This window comes from Camelus ferus, chromosome X (genome assembly GCF_009834535.1).
Source record: "Camelus ferus isolate YT-003-E chromosome X, BCGSAC_Cfer_1.0, whole genome shotgun sequence".
NCBI lineage: Eukaryota > Metazoa > Chordata > Mammalia > Artiodactyla > Camelidae > Camelus > Camelus ferus.
In genome coordinates, this window is record NC_045732.1 from 75,483,541 (window position 1) to 75,510,352 (window position 26,812).

A 26,812-nucleotide genomic window follows, 5' to 3' on the forward strand; every position below is an offset into this window, starting at 1 on the left:
GGCAGGTTCGTGGTCTAGCCCAGGAATTTCCAAACCACAGGATGAGACCCAGTAGTCAATTTAGTGGGTCAAGATGAGATAACTTTTTCACTGGAACGAAATAGAATGGAAAAATAAATATCAGAGTGCATTGTACATAGTAAGGTTTGTCTTACAAAATTTTCTAAATTCAGTCACGTCTGTATATATTTGGTTATGATGTAAAATATATACCTTGCCTTAGGCCATGGTTAAAAATACTTGATAGCTACTGTGATTTAGTGCCACCTCAGTGTGCGAGGCCCTATTGTGTTTAGTGTATGAATCAGACAAGCATGTTTTCCCCACAAGGAGCTTAGTTCAGTAGTTTAGCCTTTATGTAAATAACTCTGATACAAGACAGATAAGTACATACACCCATAAATAAGGTTTACAGATAAAGAAAATAACTTAGCGTCTATAATAATAAAACGCTATGTAGAATGCTTATTGAGTACATTCGTGCAAGGCAATGTGCTAAGTACTTTACAGGCATTATCTCATTCAGTGCTCTTAACAACACTATGAAATAGGCCCCAAGACTGAACAGCAGTGTTCTTTGAGTCCAACGCCCATGTTCCTATGCTACTGAACACTGCCATCTTTGTAATTAGAAAATTGCCCCCCCACCATTGTTCTAATACCTATTAATAATATTTCTACTTCTACTACCTCTAATAATACCAATAAAATATTCACAGTAGACCCTTCCTATTACCAGATGGTTACATTTAAGTTTGAAGTCCCCTCACTACCTATGAGTTTCAAAACAACAGATCTCCCACTGTAAGAGAACTTCTCTTGTCATGAGCCTCCAATGTAAAAACAAAAACCACAAAAGAGGGAGGGGATCATTATGTGGTATGTCCTTGGTTGCCTCAAGAGTTGACTCTATGTCTTTGGGCTCATAAACATGAGCAGGTAGACAGTAATACTTTTCCTAAATGCAATCAACTAATTCCTGCATAAATTTTCTTTTACCTCCAGAGAGTTCACTGTAAATGTGAATAGTGTTTAAGCTATTAAATGTTAATATGCTCAGCTCATTAAATCTTCTTAGGAATAATTTGTACCAAAGGAGGGTCTGTTAACATCCATATGCCTATCTGAATGTCAGCCAGGAGTGTACGTGGGGCCCAAAGAAACACTAGGCAAGTCTTAGCCGGAGCAGAACCTGACCGGGAAGGGTGCTATGGGGCACCTGCTGCTGGGGCTAGACAACCAGTCCCAAGGAGCACTCGAGTGCAGAATATCAGAGGGCACAGTGGATGGGGCCTCTTAAAAATACTGGCTGAGGCATGTGAAGAAGAAAATAGAAATGGAGGCATGGGCTACAACTTGAATTATCATTTTATTATAGTCTTTTTTACAAAATGCATCCAGATGATTGTAATTCTTAATTATTAAATATTAGTTACCTTTAAAGAAATCTCTTTCATGAATACATAAATTAGAAAGCATACTCATGGGGAGAGGGTATAGCTCAGTTGGTAGAGTGCCTGTTTAACATGCATGAGGTCCTGGGTTCAATCCCCTGTTCCTCCATGAAAATAATAAGTAAATAAGTAAGAACCTAGAAAGCATACTCACAACCCCTGTGAACCCACTGCCCAACAAAGATGCTAGAAGCCTGGTTTTGGATGCTATATTTGGGGCAAATCTGTTATTTGGTTTTGGTCTAGGTTGTTGGAAGGATGAATAGACAATGTCTACATCAGTATCATTTCGGTTTTTCTGAAATTGTGCATGACCAAGGCACAGCATTTGGAATTAATATGAATATCACAAAATTCTCTTTCAAATATAGGTAAGCATTCTAGATATGTGGACTAAAAATTCCCCTATCACTGCAAAAATAAAATGTTGCACTAATAGATCATAGTTACAGAAATGAGCTGATAAGTTTATGTACAAGTACAATGATTATGAACATCAAATTGTTAAACAGGAAAATAGATAAAGAATATGTATATTACAGAGTGTGTTCACTAAATAAGTCTATGAAGAAAATTATATACTTTTTTGGCTAATGAATGTCATAAAACTTTTAAAATCCAAGGAAGGCCAAGTAGTATAGATTAGATTATATAAACATTCTAGTATTTTTGGATTGTTTGGAGTACTTGTATTTCTAACATGAAACAAAATAATCTTCAAGGACTGAATTTAATTTTCCAGCATTTAATTTCATGTAGGCCATAACCCTTTCAAGAAAAAGTTCTTTTTGAGAATGTTTTACATTTTGGGAGTCTGAAATTAAAAATGGAATGTCAACTCTGTCACCTCAGAATTTCACAGGGAGAAAAAACTCCCCCAAAATGCATGACAAAACATCTCCCATCCTCTACAAAAAAGAACCTAAACAGTGTAGTAAAGAGGAAAATACTAAATAAAACTGAAGCATCCTAAAAATATATTGTCTTTGCTCTGACCTCAGTTGACAGTGAATAACCTATTTAGTTTCACAAATGTGCGGTTCAGTGTCCACAGAAGCAATCGAGCAGCTTACAGTGTTTTTAAACAAAAAGATGGTTTCTGTTCTGAACGAAAAAAACCAATAAAAAATTTTAATTCCAAATGTTAACTAATGGAAGTGTAGAAGAATTAATTTTAAAAATGAAGCTTTAGGTTTGTTCTTATATCTGACAAGTTCATTCTAAACTGGTGATATTTGGTTAGGCTGAATATCTTTTTGATTTGTTTTTTTGTTTTCCTATTTTTTGATTAAAAATTTTTGTTTTTTAACTTTTAAATTTTGGGGGTTTTTTGGTTTTATTTATTTTTTCTTTGTTTTATTTCCTTATTTTTCTTTCTTTTTTTTTTTTCTAGGCCAAACATTGATGTTGCACTAGGCCCTTCAGTATTTTGTATTTGTTGATCTCTTACTGCTGTTTATTGTGTAAAGCTTACCTTTGCTCATAATTGAACTTTCTATAGATGGTAATCCTCTGGATTTGTTCTTTTCACTAAATATTATCTTTATGAGATGTGTTTTCTTTGCGATATCATACTACAATGTATGTAAATGCCTCAATTTATTTTATTAATCCAGTCTGTAAATGGACACTGGGGTTGTTTCTTATCTAATTTAGTTTTTTTACTATTATTAGCAAAGCTTCTCTGAATATTTCTGTTAATGCCTCTTTATGTACATGTTAAAGAATTCTAGAGTGTAATAGGAGTTGAATTGCTGGTTTGTAGGGGATGTGCATTGTTAGTAGATAATGCCAATAATTTTTCCAAAATGGTAGCCCTAATTTATACTCCAACCACAGCATTCATATCTATTCTTTCTCTGTAACTTTATAGAAATCTTGTGATACTACCAGGGCTTACAGAGAATTATTATGGATGTCCTAAGACCTGCTCTTGGTTCTTCTACCAATTTGCTTTTAGATGAGTTGCTTAATCTTTCTAGGTCTCACTTTATTCACTTATCAAATGAACTATTTGGATGAGGAAACCTTTGTGAAATTTCTTTCAGCTCTAAAATTCTCTTATCTCCACTCTACAGTTGGGAATACAGTTGAGACACAGAATGATAATTTGCTTTTCCCAAAGTCATATAGCATATCCTTGGGGCTCAAGTTCCTCACAATTAAAAAGGGGCTAAACTATATAATGTTACATGTCACTTCCTATTTTATGGGTCTGTAAAGAAAGTCCAAGGTTTCAGGGCCAACGTTAACCACCATGCATTAACTGACTCATTGCTACAAACATTAATTAAATACATACTATATGCAAGGCAGGCATCATAGATACCAAGGAGCTAATGGGCCTGGTCCTCTGCTTTCAAGGAGCCCACAAGGTAAGAGATACATAGATAAACAAAGATATGTCATGCTATAGTGAGATAAGTGCTATGATGGAGATCTGCACAAATCACAGGGTCAGGGGAGGAACCAGTGAAACTGGGAATACTTACTAAAGTAAATGAAAGCTTGGTGAGAGCCTGGACTAGCACTTTTGTCTGCCCTGTATCTAGCATATACTATTTTCCCAGCATCTAGCACGGTGCCTAGCACGGTGCCTAGCACACTGCCTGGCACAGCATCGTCCCTCAATAAATATTTATGAAAGGAATGAAGAATAATAATGCCTTATCTTCCTAAAACATTTTCACTGTTTACAAAATGCTGCTTTATACATTATCTTCATTGATCTTATCAGGTCCTTTGGTACAATACAAACAGATGGGGTTGAGAAATAGTCCCTGAAATGGCAAGTATCAGAAAAGATTAAGGAAAACCTGATAAAGTCACTGTTATCAAATCTGATCTTCTTAGCAGGTGTTTCTTACACATGGGGAAAGGCTAAATCTGAAAGGGAAAAAAATCCCTCTCAAAGACAGGATTCCTGCATGAAGTCCAGGGTTCAATCTTCACTAACTCCATTTAAAAATAAATAAATAAATAAGACAGCATCCTTCATCACATCTTACTGCCAAAGCAACTGTCTCCTATTAAATGCATGAGGCACTCTGTTCCATATTACCGCCCTGCCTGTTTTGCCTGTATATACCCAAGAAATCAGAAAACAAACGTGGGACTAACTGCTGTGAAAAATCAATGCCCGACGTTTTCTATTTTTATCATGACAATGAATGCTGGATTGTTGCATCTGAACACAAGAATGGGAATTATTCATGTAGAAGAAATCAGACATGAAACAAAGAGCTGCTCTGTAAGAAAAACGGGGTTGAACATTTCTGAACTAGAACCACTGCTTGAGATACCTCTTCAATTTTCCATTCCTACCTTCTTTTTCTGCAAAGCTTAATTGCTGCCTTGGAACTAGATTTTTTAAAAAATTGTTCTTATTCTTAGTATTTACCCAGTGTCTCTGGGAGAGTGGAAGCAGTGAGGGTCTGTTACAGTTATCTTTGGGTATCTTGACTCTTAGCACCTTGCATTCCTCTCTGCCAACCCTTATCACAGTGAAGTTCCAGCTTACCCAGGATTGAGGGTCTAAAATCAGCACATGAGATGAAAATAGCAGTCAGAATTACCATTATCAATCATTTAAATCTCCCCCAAAATACAACATGGGTAATTTGCATACAGTACCATATATATATATAAATGCACCACGTGCATAGGAATATCCTGTATGTAATAGATTATACAGGCAAACCATATCACTCAGTACTTTCGTCCTTTTCTTATCACTGGAATTAAATGATTAACATTTTATTGTCTACATGTATATTTTTCCTTCTGTACCACTGAAAGTAAGTTGCAGATATTATGACACATCCTTTTTAAGTATTTGAACATGCATCTGTGTCTTACCAGTAAAGACATTCTAGGGTGGCTTTTTGTTTGTTTCTTTCTTTTTGTTTTTTTATAATGAAGTATACTCAGTTACAATGTGTCAATTTTTGGTGTACAGCACAATGTCCCAGTCATGCATATAATACATATATTTGTTTTCATATTCTTTTTCATTAAAGGTTATTACAATATACTGAATATAGTTCCTTGTCCTATACAGAAGAAATTTTTTAAATCTATTTTTGTATATAGTGGTTAACATTTGCAAATCTCAAACTCCCAAATTTATCCCTTCCCGCTGCCTTTCCCCGGTAACCATAAGATCGTTTACTGTCTACGAGTCTGTTTCTGTTTTGTAGATGAGTTCATTAGTGCCCTCTTTTTACACTCAGTACTATCAATACACAAAAAGGAGAGCATTCCGAATGGAAATCACAGAGGAGCATTTATGCTATGACTGTTTCTTGTAGTGATTATTTAACGCTTATCACTCATTAGTCTTTAATCTCCATACAGGCAGGGAACCTGCCTTATCTTGATGGCTTGTCTATCCTCTATCTCTATCTATGCCTAGCTCAGTTCTGCTCAATAATACTTGTCGGGGTGGGGCAGGGTATTGCTTAAGCGGTAGAACACATGCTTAGCATGCACAAGGTCCTGGGTTCAATCCCCAGTACCTCCTCCAAAAATAAATAAATAAATAAATAAATAAATAAATAAATAAATAAATAAACCTACCTAATTGTCTCCCCCTCATAAAACAAATAAATAAATACATGTCAACTGATTAACTTAAAGGTGAGATGGGTGGACAGAGACAGTCAGGATGAGATTTGGTCCAGAACCAGCCTGCTCTACCACCATAATGACCCCAACAATGACAGTGTGTCCTATCAGCTGTCAGGCCCAAAAGATCACTTTTCTGAGCAACTCTCCTGCAGGATACTGGGCCACTGTGTCCTTCCCATCAGTCTGGGATGGATAACATTTGAACTCATAAAAGAAAAATGATCACCAATTTTGCCCACAGTTTCACTTCATGAATTTCAATGTTTACTGTTTTTAAAGTAATTCCTCTTATACGTGAATGCCATCATTAAAAACAGCTACCACAAAAGGGTATTAGAGTGAGTTTTATTTTCTTTTCCACATTTTCCTGTACTTTTTATACTGTTCTACAATGATTATATATTGGTTTTTTTGGCTACTAGAGGAATGGAAACAAAAGCAAAAATAAACAAATGGGACCTAATTAAACTTACAAGCTTTTACACAGCAAAGGAAACCATAGACAAAATGAAAAGACAACCTGCAGAATGGGAGAAAATATTTGTAAATGATGCAACTGACAAGGGTTTAATTTCCAAAATATACAAACAGCTCATATATTTCAATATCAAAAAAGCCAAACAATCCAATCAAAAAAAAAAAAAAAAGAAAAGAAACATAAATTGACTTTCTCCAAAGAATACATAGGGATGGCCAATAGGCCAATGAAAAGATGCTCAACACCGCTAATTATTAGAGAAATGCAAATCAAAACTACAATGAGGTATCACCTCACACTGGTCAGAATGGCCATCATCAAGAAGTCTACAAATAATAAATGCTTGAGAGGATGTGGAGAAAAGGGAACTCTCCTACATTGTTGGTGGAAATGTAAATTGGTCCAGCCACTATAGAGAACAGTATGGAGGGTCTTTAAAAAACTAAAAACAGAGCTACCATATGATCCAACAATACTGTTCCTGGGCGTATATCCAGAAAAGACAAAAATTCAAAAATGTACATGCACCCTAGCAGCAATATTTACAGTAGCCAAGACATGGGAGCAACCTAAATGTCTGTTGACAGGTGAATGGATAAAGAAGATGTGAGCTATACACACACACACACACACACACACACATATATATATAATGGAATACTACTCAGCCATAAAAAAGAATGAAGTAATGTCATATGCACCAACATAGATGGTGGACCTAGAGACTGTCATACTAGGGGGAGGATATAGCTCGAGCGGTAGAGCACATGCTTGGCATGCATTAGGTCCTGGGTTCAATCCCAAGTACCCTCTCTAAAAATAAACAAATAAACCTAATCACCTCCCCTCGCCAAAAAAAAGAAAAGAGACTCATACTAAGAAAAGTAAGTCAAACAGAGAAAGACAAATATTATATGATATCACTTACATGTGTAATCTAAAAAAAAAGGGATACAAATGAATTTATTTACAAAACAGAAATAGACTCAGAGACAGAAAACAAACTTAGGGTTACCAACAGGGAAAGGTAGGGAGGGATAAATTAGGAGTTTGAGATTAGCAATAACAAACTACTATACATAAAATAGATAAACAACAATGTCCTACTGTGTAGCACAGGAAACTATATTCAGTATCTTGTAATAACCTATAATGGAGAAGAATCTGAAAAGGAATATATACACACACACACATACACACACATTTATAAATAACTGAATCCCTTTCCTGTATACCTGAAACTAACACAACATTATAAATCAACTATACTTCAATTTTAAAAAGAAATTCTTCTTATACATGAATGTCATCACTAAGAAATCAAGTATCACAAAAGGGGATGGGATTATGAGTTTTATTTTCTCTCCCACGTTTTCCTGTACTTTTTTATAGTGTTATACAATGATTATATTTTGTTTTTAAAATCAGAAAAAATTGTTTAAAATATTAAGCATCACAAACCTTAACTCCCACTTTAAGCTACTTTCACACAATTTCAGATTGTGATAAAAGTCAAGAGACACTGTGTGAAAAAGTAACTGTGATCATTCTAAATATTGTTATTGTGAAACAATACTGTTTGATTGCTTCTAACTTGGTGCCATTCTTAATAAAAACCAATCTCTTTCCATTAGTCCTCTTTTTGAGACAAAATTGCATTTTCAATGCTTTAATAAAAAAAAAAACCTCTTGACTTAAGTTTGCCTGGGCTTCCATTCACCACTCTGAGGTAGGTATCATTTCCAGGATGTTATAAATGAAGGGTTTAATAAAGATTGGGGAACAAAGAGGGAGATAAGCCTCACTGCTTATCTTCCACACATTCAAAGTGTGACTGCCATCTTATCATCACACACTCCTTTATTTTTAGTACTTTGACATTCTGACATAGATAATTTCCTTGTAGATTTAGCTATCACCTGTATAATCCACACTCTCCAACTGTTCTATCTGCCAATACATACAAGGAGAAATAAAAAAGAAGTTGATCCACAAAGGTAACAGGCTGTAGAATGACTGCAGCTTCCTCACCTATCTCACCTCAAGCCAAGCACTGCTGAAGTGGGAGGAAAAGGGGCAGGGCACAGCCACTGAAGGAATGACACAGCAATTGAGGACAGGACAAACAGGATACAAGCAAGATGGCGGAAGACTGGACCTCCAGTAGACCTTGAGCCTCATGGCACACCCAAGGGTGCCATGACAGTTCCTAGGCTGACCATAAAAGGTCAAAAAGTGGGCAGAGGGGGGCGTTTCCTGGAAATCCTCACTCCTTCCTCAAAGTAGTTGGAATAATCCTCCTACTTATTAGCATATGAAATTTCTGAGCCCATAAAACCTAACAACCCAGCACCTCGTGGCAGCTCAAGCTCTCCCTCTGTCGCTCTCACTCTGGCTCTGTTGCTCTATCTCTGATGTACTCACCTTCTGAGAAGGCCCGCACTCTGTCTGCAGATTGTGTATCTACTTTTACTTTAAACACCCACACCCCTCGGCTTCTCTCCCTCTCACCTTTCTGAGATGGCCCACATTCTGCCTGTGGAGTGTGTATCTCCTAAGCCATTTTCCCTTCTGAGAGAGACAGACCGCACTCTGTCCATGGAATGTGTATCTCTCTAAATAAACTTATTTTCACTTTACCATGCCTTCCTTGCTCTTGAATTCTTTCCTGTGCGAGGCAAGAACCTATTCTCCGCAACACTGCTTGATACATATACATCCTTCTACAGATAACATTCATTTCCTCTCTATGCTGGAAATCCCACTGAATTAGAGGATCACTGTAGTTCCAAACTGAAGGAGTAGAATTAGATGAAATATGATGTCCTGGGAAGCACAGTGGGCTGACCTGAGTTCTGAGCTCTGCTACCAAGAATAACTTTGGGTAAATTATTAAATTAGAAAGTCGAGCTGGGATAACTCTGCAAGCCATTTGAGTTCTAAAATTCCATTATTTATCAGATTCCAACTTGTAAGCATATCACAGTAACAACTCTGGTAACTACTTTTCTTTAGCAGTGTTGAGATATTTGCATGATGTCTATAATTCACATTATTCTGACATATATATATATATCTATTCCTACTGCTGAAACATAAGGCTTTTGTAGTCAGTGGCAGATGTGGAATACAGCTGTATTACCTTCAACTGTGATCCTCTTCCTCTTAGGGCTACCTAGCTCCACAAGATCAATGCTCTGACATGAGTCTCCTAAGGTCTACCTAGGTTCTGCTGTAAACACAGTATAATTTAAGCTGGAAAACCACTACCCAATGTAACACCAGATATAATAACTCACTATCTAACACAGACTGAGAGAAATTGTTACTTCATTTAAAATGAAACACAAAACATTAAAATTGGTATCATGATGTCTTTTTGACCTTGAAGAGCACAGACCAAAGTAGTAACACATCATCTAATTATACTATTGACACTTTGCGGAATTTGGGGGCTTCATGTATTCTAAGTGGATCAGTCCCAAATCTACATCTCTGTGTCCAGCCCAGAGCAATCTCCTGAGCTCTAGACACATATATCCAGCTGTTGATCAGATTTCTCTCCTACTTTCCTGCCCGCAGACACCTGAAATCAACGTATCCCAAACTGAACTCATCATCTCGTGCTCCTGCACCCCAAATCTACTGCTCTCCCTTGGTCTATGATCTTACAGGACAGGACTGCCATAGTATTGGGGGCTTATGTTTTAAACTTTAGCATGTCGTCGTTAATTCCCTTTTCTCATGCCTAATTAGTTTTCAAGGCCTGTCAGGTCACGTCAATCCCACATCCGTCACCTCTCCCACCCATCTTCGCCTCCCCATGGCTATTGCCCTATCCCCTAGTTTAGACCCTAGTATCTCCTAGCTCTACTTCTGAAGTGATCCTCTTACTTAGGTCTCCCTGCTTTCAGTCCGTACCTTTCCCCCTCAACCCATGCTCACATTGCTGCCAGATAAGCTGCACAGATTTAAAATTTATGCTCTTCTACCCCAAAACTTTCAGGGGTTCCCTTATTCCTCTTGATTCTTAGTTTTCAGACTTTAAAAAAAAAAAAAACTGGCTGTCAATTTATTAAAAAGGCTTATTTAAGACTCTGCAATGGTGAGTTCAACCTTAACTCCTGGCTCAATACTGATGGGAGTAATCTGCTTAATCATCTCAGAAGGGCTGTGCAAGTCACCTGTGTATCCTTATCAGAAAGGGCTCCCACTTCTCAGAACCTTCGCCACAGTTTTCCTTGTAGTTTTTCTCAGAGTCTTAGTAGGCAGCCAAACTCGGTCCTTTCGCTTTGAGATTCTAGCCCTCTGTGCCTCTGGGTAAGTCAGCATATACCTTCACCAAAGATTTCATGTTGTGGCTGGTCAAGGTAATTCTAATTCGGTGAATTGCCACTTCTGGTTACTGGGGAGTCTGTCAGGCGTCTATAAAAGCCGGGGCAGCGGCACAGCATCCTCACCAGGCGAAACAGGGCTCCCGCGGCAGCGGGGATTGTGCCATCCTCAGAGAACCAGATTTTTTGTTTATTTTTCCAAATCAATTGAAGGCTTTCTCAGACAAATATCTGACACAGACCCCAATGTATAAAACAGATGAAAATGATATTTTATTAATATGAATTTATTTTGCAAGTTTAAAATCATTACATAGGGGGAGGGAAATAGCTCAGTGGTAGAGTGCATGCTTAGCATATACGAAGCCCTGGATTCAATCCCCAGTATTTCCATTTAAAAATAAATAAATAAATAAAATCATGACATTCATGTATCATAAAATCAATCAATGAGGAAAAATGTTAAAATACAACAAATGTTAAAGGACCTTCTCTAGTCATCAAACCATAAGAAAAGAGAAAAAGAAGAAAGAGGGGGAAAAAAAAAGAGAGAGAGACCTACGAAAGATTGCTTTGGCTGCTCGGGGTCTTTTGTGGTTCCTTATAAATTTTGGAATTGTTTGTTCTAGTTCTTTGAGGGATGTCGTGAATATTTTCATGCGGGTTGCGCTGGATCTGTGTATTGCTTTAGGCAGTGTAGACATTTTGATAGTGTTGATTCTTCAAATCCAAGAGCACAAGAAATCTTTCCATTCCTTTGTGTCATTTCGGTTTTCAGATTATAGGTAACCTCCTGGGTTAAGTTTATTTTGAGGTATTTTGTTGTTTTTGATGTAATGGAAATGTCTCTGCCAGTTATAAAATTCTGGTTTTTGAAGTGAAAAAAAAAGTGAATGAAAGGCTGCAAATGGCAAAATATCCTTTTTTATGGGTGAGTTGTATTCCATTATGTGTGTGTGTGTGTGTGTGTGTGTGTGTGTGTGTGTGTGTGTGTGTATGCATGCTGCATCCCCAGTATCTATTCAATTGTTGATGTGCACTTAGGATGCTTCCATATCTTGGCAATTATAAATAATGTTGCTCTTAATAGCAGGGTGTATGTATCTTTTTGAGTTAATTCTTATTTTGGGGTTGGCTTTATTCCTTTGATAACTATGTAAGTTTAAAAAGCTAAAGCTTTAAACATTCTTAGAAACAATGAACAGTACATTTGTGTAAATTAAAAAATATAAGTGCAGTAAAAAAAAAAAAGATCTATCAAGCCATGAAAGACATGGAAGAAACTTAAAAGACATATTACTAAATTAAAGAAGCCAGTCTGAAAAGGCTGCAAACTGTACGATTCCAACCAAATGACATTCTGGAAAAGGCACAGCTACAGAAACAATAAATAGATCATGGTTTCCAGGGGTTTGGGGAGAGGGAGGGAGGGAGGGATGAATAGATGGAGCACAAGGGATTTTTAGGGCAATGAAGTTATTCTGTATGATACTATAGTGGTGGCTACATGCCATTATGCATTTGTCAAAACCCACAGAATGTACATCAAGAGTGAACCCTAATGTAAACTATGGACTTTGGTTGATAATAATGTGCCCATGTTATACCAAATACGCAACACTGATGAGGGTTGTTGAGGGTAGGGGAGTATATATGTGTGGGTGGGGAGCGCTGTGTACGAACTCTGTATTTTCTTCTCAATTCTGTTGTGAACCTGAAACTGCTCTGAAAGAATAAAGTCTATTAAAAATATAAATAAATAAATAAAATCATGACATTTATGTATCATAAAATCGATCAATGAGGAAAAATGAAGCTCTTCTGATAAACAGAAAAATCTGAAATCAAGAGTAAGGGAACTACATTCTTAACATCCAATTTATTTCTGTTTTTTATTTTGGTGGTACAGAATTGAGAAAATACTTACTCAGATATGTAGCGGCAAATGCTAAACGTTTCGACAGTTATCTTGTAAGATGCCTTATTTGCACAAGAATCCAAATATGTCAAGCTTTAACATAATTTATTTTAATGACTCTGACATGTTCATTTTAATATATGGGCTATTAAACATGTAGTTTATTACGGTTTCAAAATATATATTTCGGCAAATATTTTAATTTACAAAGTTAAATCAAATATCTATGTAACTCCTAAAGCAGTTTTATAGAATCTTTGAGTTCATGAAACATAGTTTGAAACTCTTGCCATAAAAGTGCTTGGTGACCTAGCGACAATCTATTCTTCTGAACTCCTTGTTGTCTACTTCCTTTCACACATTCTTAAAAACAGTGAAAACTTGTTATGTTATCCATATTATTAGTATTAGAATACATGTAAAATAAAACATACTAAATACAGAAAAGAATGAAATAGAGAAAAATTACGCATAATCCCCCAATCCAAGGCTAACTACTACAAATGTTTTATTGTAATTTCTTTCACTCTTTTACCATTCCTATTAAGATGGATAGCTATGGAGAACTGTGCCAAGCACTTAAATAGATTATCTCATTTAATACAAACACCCTATTAGGCAATTAATGTTATTCATTACATTTAACATTGAGGAGAGGATCAAGTAGGCTGAGTAACTTGCCCAAGGTCACGTAGTAAAGCGCAGAGCTGGGCTTCAGTCCACTATGTGCCTGATTCCAGAGACTATGTACTTAACCACGACACTGTATTGCTTCCCTTTCCATGCCCTCTTTCACTTACTTTAACTCTGTCCACTTTAATTTTCTGTTCTTTGAAGATATCTTCCGCTGCTCATGCCATTTCCTTTGCTAGGACTGCCCCCTTCCCCACTTCTGCCTAGCCAAATCCTACTAACCATCCAAATGTCACCTACTCCTCAAAGCTTGTCTAATCCACCCTCCGCTCTCCTCCTAGAGTGCCCACTACTTTTTCCTGTAGTCCATCTGCTTCTTCCTGCCTTCCCCTCCCTCCCACACTCTAACAGAGACAGCAGGGGTTTACTAAAGTTGTTGGTGCTGAGTGACTAGTGGCCCTGCTCCAGTTCCCACACTTTAGACTTGGGCCTGAGCAGTCACACCAGGATGCAGCTACCCAGGGCTAGAGGGAGATGGTCAACCCTCAGATACTAAGTGAATCTGAAATTCCTATGCATGAAAGTCAAAAAAACCATTCCTGCTGTGATCTGGGCAGAGCCAATCTGCGGCCCCTCCTCCAGGGCTGCCTGCTACATTTCGAACTTCTCTTCCCCTCATGGCTGCCGGTGGCATTACTTTGAGGAGGATTTCCTCCTGATAAAGTCATTCACATTGCCAGCTTTGTGATCGGCCCTGGGTTCTACAAAGGCAGCCTTAGTACCAAAACAAGTTTTCTTTCCTTTATTCCAAAATTTTTGTGGCCTCCCCTCTCAGGAGGCCATTGCAATTGAAAATCAATGTTCTGGATCGGAGATTATGAAACTTAGTTCCATGGAACTGTGTTTCCGGAATTCACAAGTCATCCCTAGGGGTCCTTGAAAGAAAGTGTGGACATGTTTATCTAACCCACTTGGTTAAGGGTGAGAGCAAGAGATTGTCTGTACACATGCCAACTGGAAAGTGGCCTCACGTGCCTGGGGCGGGAAACCGTGAACCTGCTGGATGCGGGCCATTTGTAGAAAAACAATTTGCCAATGTATTTCTGATACGCCACATCCTTACTTCAGGGATGTAGGAAAATGTGAATCTCCAGCCTGAATTTTGCCCTAAATTCAAGATCCATATGTCCAACTGCTTACCAGACATCTTTACCTAGGTGTAACAGACAGATCCAGTTTCATATGTGGAAATGAGCTCCTGATATTCCTTTTACCCCCAACGCACCCAACCCCACCCTTCCAGTTGGTAGATAACCCCAATCTTACAGTTCTTCTGATCAAAAACCTTACTGTCATTCTTAACTCCAGAGCAAATCTTGCTGGTCCTACAGCCAGAGGTAGACCACTGTTCACCACTCCATTGTCACCATTCTGTCCCAAGTCAACACCACTTCCCTTCTGCATTATCACAAGGCCCTGCTAACAGGTTTCCCTGGTCTCCCCTTGCCCACATTCAGCCTATTCTCCACCCAGCAGCCAACCAGGTGGTACTGTTGGAACTTAACAACATCTACTCAAAACCCTCCAGGGACTTCTCATTTTACTCACAGTGAAAGCCTCGCTGCCTCTTGAATATATCAAGCACACTCCCACCTCAGGGCTCTGCCCTTGCTCCTTCTTCCACCCAGATCTCCACAGGGCTACCTTCTTCATCGTCTTCGAGTGTTTACTTCAAATTCATTTTCTCATCTTCTCATTCCCATTACCTTCCCTAGCCACACTTAATAAAACTGCAAAACAAATATCCTAACCCTCTCCAATCTCCCTTCTCTGTTTTGCTATTCCTCTTAGGACTATCATCAGCTAAGAGACAATGCATTTTACGTTATTTATCATGGTAGTTGGCTGACTACTCCACTAGAAAGTTAGTTCCGTGAGAGCAGGAAATTTTATCTGTTTTAGTCAGTGCTGTATCAGCAGGGTCAGAACAGTGCTTGGCAGTAGTCACTCAACCAATGTTTCTTAAAGTGAATGGATATGGAATGAATGAAAGATACCAGATCTGGATGAAGAATGGATTCACCCTACTTTAATGATTTTCAAATGATATTCAGAGACCCAAATGACCCCTTTCAAGGAGAAGGGAAGGGACACAAGGGGGTAAGATTCTGGATCCCCCAGCCCCCCTGCTTTAACCAGAGCAGACCTTACATATTGTCCATTCATGACAGCTTTGTGTTGAAGAAAACATTACTTGGATGTATTTTTAAGAATTGTTTGAAAATGACTGCCCGAAATCTAAAGAAATCAGAGACTATAACCTTTCCAGGCTAAGAACAATGAGCTGCTTCAGGGAATGGCTACAACAGGTACTCTCTAGTTCCATCAGCCTCAAATTGGGCTCTTGACCATGTGGTCCAGGTATCCCAAAGAATGCCACAGGAGATAAAACATAGCACATTTTCCTGAGAAGCACCTTTATCCCAAATTTGGGAGCAAGTATTAATTTTCTTTTGAAACAGTGGGTAGAGCGGAATAAAAACTTGTCATGAATTTAGTAAATGAAACATAAGCTTTAACAGAAATTGTGTATATGTACGAAGCCACTTCAGACTACTCATTTATTGACTTGCCAGAAGATCAATGTATACATTTCTCCACCATTAAGAAAAGCAGAATTGTTGCAGAAGCACTATATCCAGGTGGTCTGTACCATGGGAGGAAGAAGAAACTGGGACATAAAGAAGTATTATCAAGATAGCCTAAAAGCACACTGCTGGTGGGAATGCAGGTTGGTGCAGCCACTGTGGAAAACAGTATGGAGATTCCTCAAAAGACTAGGAATAGACTTACCATATGACCGAGAAATCCCGCTCCTGGGCATATATCCAGAAGGAACCCTACTTCCAAAGGACACCTGCACCCCAATGTTCACAGCAGCACTATTTATAGTAGCCAAGACATGGAACCAGCCTAAATGTCCATTAACAGATGACTGGATAAAGAAGATGTGGTATATTTATACAATGGAATACTATTCAGCCATAAAAACCAACAACATAACGCCATTTGCAACAACATGGATGTCCCTGGAGAATGTCATTCTAAGTGAAGTAAGCCAGAAAGAGAAAGAAAAATACCATATGAGATCACTCATATGTGGAATCTAAAGAAAAAAAAAAGAAATACAAAACAGAAACAGACTCATAGACATAGAATACAAACTTGTGGTTGCCAAGGGGGCAGGGGGTGGGAAGGGACAGACTGGGATTTCAAAATTTGTAGATACTGACAGGCATATGTAGAATAGATAAACAAGATTATACTGTATAGCATAGGGAAATATATACAAGATCTTGTGGTAGCTCACAGCAAAAAAAAAAATGTGACAATGAATATATGTATGTTCATGTATAACTGAAAAATTGTGCTCTACACCGGAATTTGACACAACATTGTAAAATGACTATAACTCAATAAAAAATGTTAAAAAAAAAAAAAAAGATAGCCTAAAAGCACAAGACAAGCCTACCTGCAGTAAGTAGTTCCTTACAGTAATGCTTTAATTTAACATTGGCCTGGAACTTTGTGCTGATCATGTAGGATGTTCTAAGCCCTCTCCGCACACTGTACAAATACCACTAGAACTTATGTTACAGTCAGAGCCTTTGGTTTTTCCTGCTGAAGTAGGAAACAACATTAGATTTCCTGTAGCTCAGGGCATGTGGATAGAACAGCTTCCCCTGGGAGGCATGGGCTAATGGATAGAACAGCAAAACCTAGAATTGCAGTGAAGCATTTATTTCATTCTAAACATACGTATTGAGCACCTACTCAGTACTGAGATTAAAAAGAAAAAAGTATGACATTGTTTATTAAAACAATTACCATGATTATAATTATCTAACCAATTAAAACTGTGCTAATAGTAATTACGAATGGTGATAGTTGCAAAATGTATGTACATCTTAAGTGTTCCCACTTATAACTAAGTCTGAGAGCTTCCATGGGATATGATAAGCCTGCAGCTGGGAAGCATAATTTTTACTAGCAACATTTTCCACAGTAGCTATCATTCATGTTGGATTTACATTATTTATTGGTTTCTTAGGAAGGAAAGTACCAGAGTCATGAATGAGGGGGTGGTTGACCTCCACAACTGATCTATGTGGCTCCTACATAGTAGGAAATAATAAAGGTGAAGAGTTCTGGATTGAAAAAAAAACAACAGTTCTTCCACGAGCTCTGCCACTAAATCTCTGCATCACTTCACCTCTCTGAACCTCAATTTCCTCATCTGTAAAAAGAGGGCTTTGGTGGATGAGATCTCCTTCAATGCTCCTTCCAGCTCTGACATTCTATGAGACTATAAAACCCACATTCCCGGCAAACCACTCAGTGCATGTACATATTCTAAAATAGTCAACACCACCGACATGTAAGGACTCAAAGTGTGTGAAAGAGTAATCAGGGGGAGCCCAGTAAACAAATGGACCTTGCTCCTCGGTCTCATTTTCAACAGACATGAGCAAGAATTCAAAGTCCAAGAAACAGCACGGCCTCACCCCTTCTCACACCCCATTCCAAAGAAAGATTAACTATTTAGCATTTCCAAAGTCAAATCAGGGACTGTCAACAAATCCAAATCTAATCTAACAAGCCCCACGATGCTGGCTGGCCAATGAGGGGAAAGCACTGAACAGAATGTGAACAGTTACACTTAGTGATTTGGATAGGATGGTTTTAAGACTACCTTGGCAAGTATCGGTCTAAGCAAAAGGTCAGGAAGACCACGGGGACTAGGCAGGAGGGTGAGAACACCCATGTGAGAAAAGAAGTGGATGGCTGGCCAGTCTTCAGGTCTCCATAGGTCTTCTCTGAGAACAACAGCATTTCTTTCTAGATGCTACCTGGCCACACACGCACTTGATCTCCTTTCACTGTGGGTTTTTTAAGTAAAGTACTGTGCTACCAAATAACCCAGGGCCAGAGCTGGAGGGCTCCTAGGGAGGGTCAAGGCCAGGGCTCCACCTGGTAGCAGGAAGGCCTAATTCTGCACATGTTTTGTGAAACCAACACAGATCCAAAATAATTTTTATTTTTGAGGACGTGTGAGATGAGTACATACTCTCCTGTTCCTCCAGATAGCCACCACTCCTGGACTTACACCGAGAAGCCTGTCCCCCAAACATGTCTGAGTTTGACCTAAGAGTCAGAGACCAGACCTCTCTGTGGCACCACTCGCTCTCTTACAGTCTCCCTCCCTCTGCTGCTGACCTCTCAAGGCTCAGCCTCAGCTTGGGCTCCAGCAGCTTTCCAAAACTAACACCCCAACATCGAATCAGTCCAGAGCTTCTCTGAGAAGGGACTTAATGAGAAGGAACTTAATTTGGACCTCACAGGGCTTCCCCCTGCATGGCCGCCCCAGCCAATACCAGAAGCACTTTGAAATGGGCCTGCATAGTAAGCACTGGACTTTTTGCTCCACTGCAGGCTGGGGACCCCTGCAGGCCAGGGTGGGCTCAGCTAGTTCTCTGAAAGAAAGCAAGATAGTGAGTCCCTAGGAGGCAGTTCATTTGCCTTTTTGTCAGGATGTTTCCCATGTTGTCCTGGAAGTGCCCACTTTCAAACACTATGTCCCCTGTGAGACCACATGGTTTAATTTGTTGTTCAAAAAATATAATTACCATCCTTAGAAACATAACTAGGCAGGAGAAAGAGACAGCTCAGGTAATATTTCTTTGGCAAAGAGATAGATAGATAAAAGTGTCTTTTTGTTTTCTTTTTTCCCTCTCTAGTATCCTTTCCATCAAATTCAGTCTGTCTCTAACAAGAGGCTGGCTTATGTACTTACCTTCATTTCAAACTAAGACATTAGAATCTATGCTTGGAATTAGTAGAAGCTGGAGTAGTGAAGATAAAGTTGATAAATTATTATTTAAATCAAAGGATGAAAACTGGAGGTCTACAGCCATGTTCTGTGTGCCTCGTAGTGACTTGTGCCGTTTTTAAAAGGCTACTAACATTGGAAAAGTGGGAGACATCACATAAAAAATCGTATTTCTAGTGTTTCTATTGTAGAAAAGAGCAATGAAATAAGAGCTGGTTCTTTGAAAAGATAAATAAAATTGATAAACCTTTAGCCAGACTCAAAAAAAAAAAAAGGCCCAAATCAATAAAATCAGAAATGAAAAAAGAATTTACTAATAAAACCACAGAAATACAAAGGATCAGAAGAGAGTACTATGAGAACTACATGCCAATAAAATGGACAACCTAGAAGAAGTGGACAAATTCCTATAAATGTACAATCTCCAAGACTGAACCAGGAAGAAATAGAAAATACGAACAGACCAATTACAAGTAATGAAACAGAATCAGTAATTTAAAAAACTCCCAACAAACAAAAGTCCAGGAACAGATGGCTTCACAGGTGAATTCTAACAATATTTAGAGAAGAGTTAACACCTATCCTTCTCAACCAATTCAAAAAATTTCAGAGTAAGGAATGCTTCCAAACTCATTCTACTAGTTCAGCTTCACCATGATACCAAAGTCAGACAAAAATAATCACAGAAACTGAAAATCACAGGTCAGTATCACTGATAAACATAGATGCAAAAATCCTCAACAAATTATTAGCAAACTGAATCCAACAAAACAAATACTCAAACCATGTTTCCTGGTTGACTGGCTGACTGACTGGTTGGATGGAAGAATGAGTGAATTTCTCCCATAGTCCATTCACTACTTCATCATTTTGTTCTCTTCACCATTTCTCCTTTAGGAGCCTGCAGGTGGAGTTAATCATCTAGCTATAAAAGGGAAGTGAAGGTAGTAAATACAAAAAGGTTTTGACACCCATATCAGGCATGGATATAGATCATTTGTCCCACATGGGTACTGATGCATAAGACCATTCAGTCATGATCATAGCCTCCCTGCTACTGAGGCTTGGCCTTATCCCAGCAGACCAACCAGTAATTGCCCTCTTGACTATGTATGTCATCCTTAAGACTCTCACCTGTGAATGTCAGTCCTAAAAGGCACTGCCCAGAATTCCACCTAGCTCTGGCCCAACAGGCTTAAAAAACAATTGAGGATAGGACTTTTGAAGACAACATAGTTTGATGGTGCTCATCATCTGTCCTTTAATTCCCTGCAGAACAGACCACTATAAAGTTTGCTGGAACTAATGTTTATTTTTTGAAGATTACTTCATGTCTCCTATTAGCCTTTCAAAAAATTATTAGTCAGTTTTGCCCTGTGTGAACAAAACTGTAAGCAGTCACCAGGATTAAACACAATTTTCATACCATATTCCTTTCCAATCCATTCAGACAATTTCTGTTCCTCTCCATGGAAACATTTATTCTACATTTATCCTAGATCCCAGATCACATAAGCTGGAAATAACCTCAGAGATTGCCTACTCCAATTCCCTCATTTTAAAATGTGTTTCCTATTCCTATTGTAACAAATTACCACAGACGTAGTGACTGAAAACAACATTTATTCTTTTACAGCTCTCGAAATCAGTCTCACTGGGCTAAAAGTCAACGTGTTGGCAAAGCTGTTTCCTTCTGGAGGCTCTAGAGGAGAATCCTTCTCCTTGCCTTTTTCAGCTTCCAGTGGCCTTCATTCCTTGGCTTGTAGACCCTTCCTCCATCTTCAAAACATATCACTCCAACCTCTGCTTCAATTACCATATTACCACTTCCTCCTCTGACTGCTTCTGCATCCTTTTTTTTTAATTGAGGTGTAGTTGATGTACAATATTATATAAGGTTCAGGTATACCATGAAAAGATTAAATCATCTTGAAATGATTCGAGCATGGTGATCAGGAACCACCTCCCTTTTCCAGACAATTATCTGTATATTTTGGCATGGCCTCCCGGAGTTACTTTAATAGTGGAAGCTTCAGACCAGATCAAGAAGAGGGCCAGTAGGAGTGACATAGAGAAGAGGTGGGCCAGACGAGTTCTCAAGATGGTCCTGAGTGACCAAGGCTAAGCTGATCAACAGGACTGTATAACCTTGTTGAGAATTCTGAAGATTGCTTTAACAAGTAGAATACAGATGTGCATTACAATCAATATGTGAACAAATTAATAGTATTCTATTAGCATCCATTAAAGGTCTAAGGAAATAGATATGTTTCAGTAGGAAATGTACATAAAATAAAACACAGAAGGTTAGTGACATAGTCATGGATAGTGAATCAAATTAAGTTCTTACTGAGACAGATGCAATTTTCTCTTAATGATATTTAATAAGGGATTTTAAAAAAAACTTTTGTAATACAGTAGTATGGTAAGTTCTGTATTCATAAATAATTTCCATCACACTTAAGTGGAATCCATAAATCTCATATTCATGACAAATTGAACTCTGTGCCTCCTAACCTGGCCGTGAATGAGTGGTGGTGACTTTTCTGAGAGTATAGTGGGAATACAGAAAACTCTCATTTTCTATTTATTCTGATTACCACATAGAAAGCATAAATTCTATTTACAATAGAGTCATGAAAAAGAAGTACTCTATCTTTCGGTTACAGTTAAATTCACACTAAGCATAAAATTATTGATTGCTGCCCAGATAAAAGCTACAAAGCTCTAAAGATCAATGAATTTAAGTGGCGCCAACTGGAGTGAACATGAAATCAGCCAATAAATTTAGAACAGTGCCTCCCTAAAGGGGAATTATCATCACACTCAACACTTTATCTCTGTGGGCAAACATGTCCGTACAGAAACAGTGCATTCTTCTCTACAGGCAAGCCATGGAAATCCAGTTTCTGTATTCCATGACTAACAAAGAATTCACAATGAAAACAAAAAATAATCTTTTGAAGAAAATGATGGAGCCTCCAAACAAAACAAAACAAAACAAAACAAAACAAAACAAAACAAATTTGGTATCTTCACACATATCTCTGATTCCCAAACAGCGAATTCTTACTATTTCTCCTCCAAGTTAACCAGCTACCACTTCACCCAGACACTGGAAACACTTAATCCCTCCTTCAAGGGTTCCAGGTCCTATCCCTGTTTCCAACCCAAGATATACTCTCTTGAATTACCTCAAACCCAATCTAGGGGGAGGGGGTATAGCTCAATGGTAAACTGTGTGCTTAGCATGTTCGAGGTCCTGGGTTCAATTCCCAGTACCTCCATTAAAATGAATCAATCAATCCAGTTACCCCCCCAAAAGTAAATTAAAAAATAATTAAAAAACAAACTATCATGGCACCAGGAGCTGCCAACACTTCCTTCACAAGTCTCCTTTCTCCTGCTGTGTGGCAAATGCCTGTTCTCTCTAAGCTTTAATTTCCTACTCTGAACAATGGGGATCAGAAAACATTAATATCTCGCTGGTTAATTCTGCGAATGAAAGATGGAACTTATACAGAGAAGCTGATTCAGTGCTTGCCACACAGTGGGCGATTATGAGAAGGTAACAATAATAATAACAGTAATAATAATGAGGCGTTTTCTCCATTTAACATTCTCTTTTGGACAGATGAGAGCCTCACATTTGCTGCGTTCCCATCAATTTAGATACACTCATCCCTCTCTAGAATTCCAGTTGTCTCTGCAGAGTCTATCACTTGGCCAGCACTACCCTCCCCTCCATATCTGGCCAGAACATACCTTATGGCTGACTGCCAATCAGTCTTGACAGGATCAAATTAATGCATCTATAGCCCACGTTTACACTGACACAAAATCATGGCATTTTTGAGCTGGAAAGGACCTTAGAGTTTCCCAACTCAGATTGTCCTGTGGTCCCGGAGAGTGTTGAAATACTCTGCTGCGAGAGCAGGTGGGGGAAGGGCAAAGCAGAAGCCAGGAGTTAAACTACCTTCAATTTTAAAAAAATTTAAGAAGTTCTACTTTGGTGGATTACGGATTGTATGTTTGGAAAGAACAATCAAGTCCAATTTCTTCCTATTATAGAGGAGGAATCTAAGAGTCAGAGAGGTGTGATTTGCTCCAAATCATAAAAAAAAAAAAGTTAGTGGCAGAGCTTGAATTAACACCCAAATCTGCTGGGTCCCAATCCTGTGCTCCAGTGTTCTTCCCCATAAACCCAGCTGCCCCAGGGGTCATAGCCTTATTCTTGAATAGACTATTGAGCTTGAGACTGTAAAAAAGGCTTACTATGGCTGGCCTAACAATTTGAGTTGCATGTGCACATCATTAAGGCTCTTATAACCCGCCATGCCCTCCGTAAAAGGATAAATTTTCAACTGCTTCACTCATTTACACCAGGACCGTACCACCCTATTCAGCTCCAAACTATGCTGACTACTGGTTCTGCTGTTCCTCCCATTGCATAATGTTATTTTCTTCCAGATAATAACCTACGTTTTCTCTCCAGTGTACCTAGCGCAGGACATGGTCCTCAGTAAGTATTCAGTGAATCACTGCAGACTAAGGGACCAAAGGAATGGCTACAAGTGTGCCTCTCCATATTGGAAATAGAACCTCATGTCTCCCTGGATGACAACCAGTATAGATTCACCCAGTCCTCAGGACCTGTCTACTGCTTGGGCAACTGTGGAGGCTGGCGAGATGAGACTCAGGGAGCTTAGGGCAGGCAAGCCTGATTCCACAAGCTGCAGACTGGTGCTGGGTGATCGAGTTACCAAGATACTTGTTTTGACCATAAAGGGTTGAGACATTCTGAACTGGTGAACCCAGGACCTTGAGCATGCTAAGCCCATGCTCTACCACTGAGCTATAGCCTCCCCTCTCCCCTTGCTTCTTGAATCAACTCTCCTAAACCCCCTGCCCTGCTAACACATCACTGGGGTCATACGGATTAGAGTTATCTCTAAATGTGAAAAAAATAATAATTAAAATCATCCTCAGCATTACTGCTTTATTTTTTGTTATGTTAGATGTTTTTTAAAGCAGGGCTGAGCTTTACTTTTTGTTTGATTGACTGGGGAATCTTATTTTCTCCATGGTCTGACACTTAAGGCCTTGTCTGTTCCAAGCAGTGTACGTGCAGGGAGCCATCTGAGTTTCAGCAATCCTTCCCACCAACCTCAGGCATGACTCCCACTGGATGGGTTATAAGCATGATGCAGGCTATGTGCAGGGCTTTGGCAACAGCTAAGATGTGGGTTCAACTGTTAGCTCTACCACTTCCTAGCTCTGTGACTTTAAGCCAGTTATTTCACCTCTGTGTGCCTAAGACTCCTTATCTGTAAGATAAGAATAAAAATACCTACCAGTGGTATAATAAAAAACGTATTTGGACTTTGTCCCTGATTCCTGTCTCAAAGCTCCTAAAACCCATGGAATTTTGTGAGTGACAGGAGTATCTTGTTAGTCATAACAAGCCCTTTTCAAAACCTGAGTTTATGCAAATTAGTAACTCCAGATGGGGGCCCCTGGATGGCTTCAGGATGAAGGCTGGTCACCAGAAAAAACACCCAAGGGATTGGAGGGCTGGAACGTTCAGCCCTACTCCCAGGCTTCCAGGGAAGGGAGGAGGGACTAGAGATTACATTCTATAAAAACTCTTGAAAAAGGAAACTCAGAGAGCTCCCAGATTGGTGAGCACATTGATATGCTTGGAAAGTGGCACACCCAGAGAGGACACAGAAGCTCTGTGCTTCCCTGCCCAGACCTTGCCCTATTCATCCCTTCCATTTGGCTGTTCCTGAATTCTATCCACTATGATAACCAGTAATCATAAGTAAAGTGCTTATTTATGTAAAATATTTAAGTAAAGAGTTCTGTGAGTCATTTTAGTGAACTCTCAAAGCTGAAGGGGGAAGTTGTGGGAACACCTGAATTGGTAGTCAGCCAGGCAGAAGTGTAGATCACTTATACATCCCAGGGGCAACTGGCTTCTCAAGTGAGGACAGTCTTGAGGAACTGAGTCCTTAACTAGTGAAGTCTGGGCTAACTCTGGGTAGTGAGTGTCAGAACTGAATTGAATTGTTGGACCCCCATCTGGTGTCAGAGAATTAGAGGAAGAGTGGGTGTTGGAAAAGATACCACATATTTGATGTCAAAAGAAACAACAACTCTATGAGGTTTTTGAAGATTAAATAAAACAATCTATGACATATAGAAAGTGATTAACAAAAAGCAACTATTACTGTTACTTGCATGACTATGCGTCTTCAGTAGTTCCTGAATGACATCTGATGTCTTCTGATGGACTTGGAATCCTACCTGGAACACCAACCAGCTTGGCTAGGTCCCTCAGTCCCCATCCTTTTCCTCTTGGACTAGACCTGTCCCTCTGTCCCCCACTATGAGCTGATATCCTGCTGAAACTGGACAGACATCCATACCCACTCATTTACCCCAAAGCATGATGTAGCCACGTTTCTAACCCTTAGTTCCACCTGTGCTACTAGGCCGAAACCATCAAATGAGACCCTCTGGACATAAATAACTGCCCAATTGAAGGGGAAATTTGTCCTGTCTTCTTGGATGCTCAGATTTAGAGAAAGGGCCACCCTCCTTGGATGACAGCCTGAACCCTGGTTCAGCACAGTCGTGGTCCCTCCTCCCCGCTCCTGCTGCGTCTCAGCCTGTGACACAGCTTAGGACATATGGCTGTGACTTAAAAGGCTGAACAAGACAGGTAAGGGTGTTCTCATGACTTTCAGAGCAACTTACACTCCAAAAGGTCTTTATATTGACTTCAAAAAGAATTTAAGACTATGTACTAATCTTCCTGGGATGTTCCAGTCAAGATCACCTTTTATCTAAAAAAATTGCAGATCTCTGCCATGTGATTCACATATTACTAGAACTTTCTGACTTCTTTCGAGAGTTTAGATATTCCAGCTAAAAATTTTAAACACCACATTTCTGCTAACACCCCCCCCCCCCCCCCGCCTGGGGAAGAAATGCATAGAAAGGACCATTGAGACCATTCTGACTGCCCTGACACAAGAATCTGCCTGTCTGCGACCACCACAGGAGGCAGGATGAATGGGGCTCTTCTGTCGATTTTTTTTAAGAATAGTAATCCAATTACCTCCAGCTCCCATAGTCAAAATAAGACTTTCCTGGACAAAGATAGAAGGGAATTCATTTGGACAAGTGAAGTCTGTTAAATCCAAAACCAAACCCCAAACCAGCATGCACATGTATCTTTCTTTATATAACAGGCTTGTTTCTAAATGTGCTGCACGTGAAAAGACTTTTTAAAAATAAATTGACCCATATTTTAAGCACACCAGAGGAGCTTGCTATTTAAAGAAATTTCTGTGAGTCATTTTGTAGAGCAAATAACCACCCATTAATTTATTCGTGACATCTGATTTCCACACATTACTTTTACTTTAAGAGAAAAACGGTAACATATTTTCTACTGATTCCCAGAAG

The 26,812-nt window shown here is 39.0% G+C and overlaps 1 pseudogene; it reads right to left on the minus strand.

The window, feature by feature from the left end:
* Window positions 1–10,650: 10,650 nt before the first annotated feature.
* LOC102515546 lies at window positions 10,651–14,910 on the minus strand (annotated as a pseudogene).
* Window positions 14,911–26,812: the final 11,902 nt, after the last annotated feature.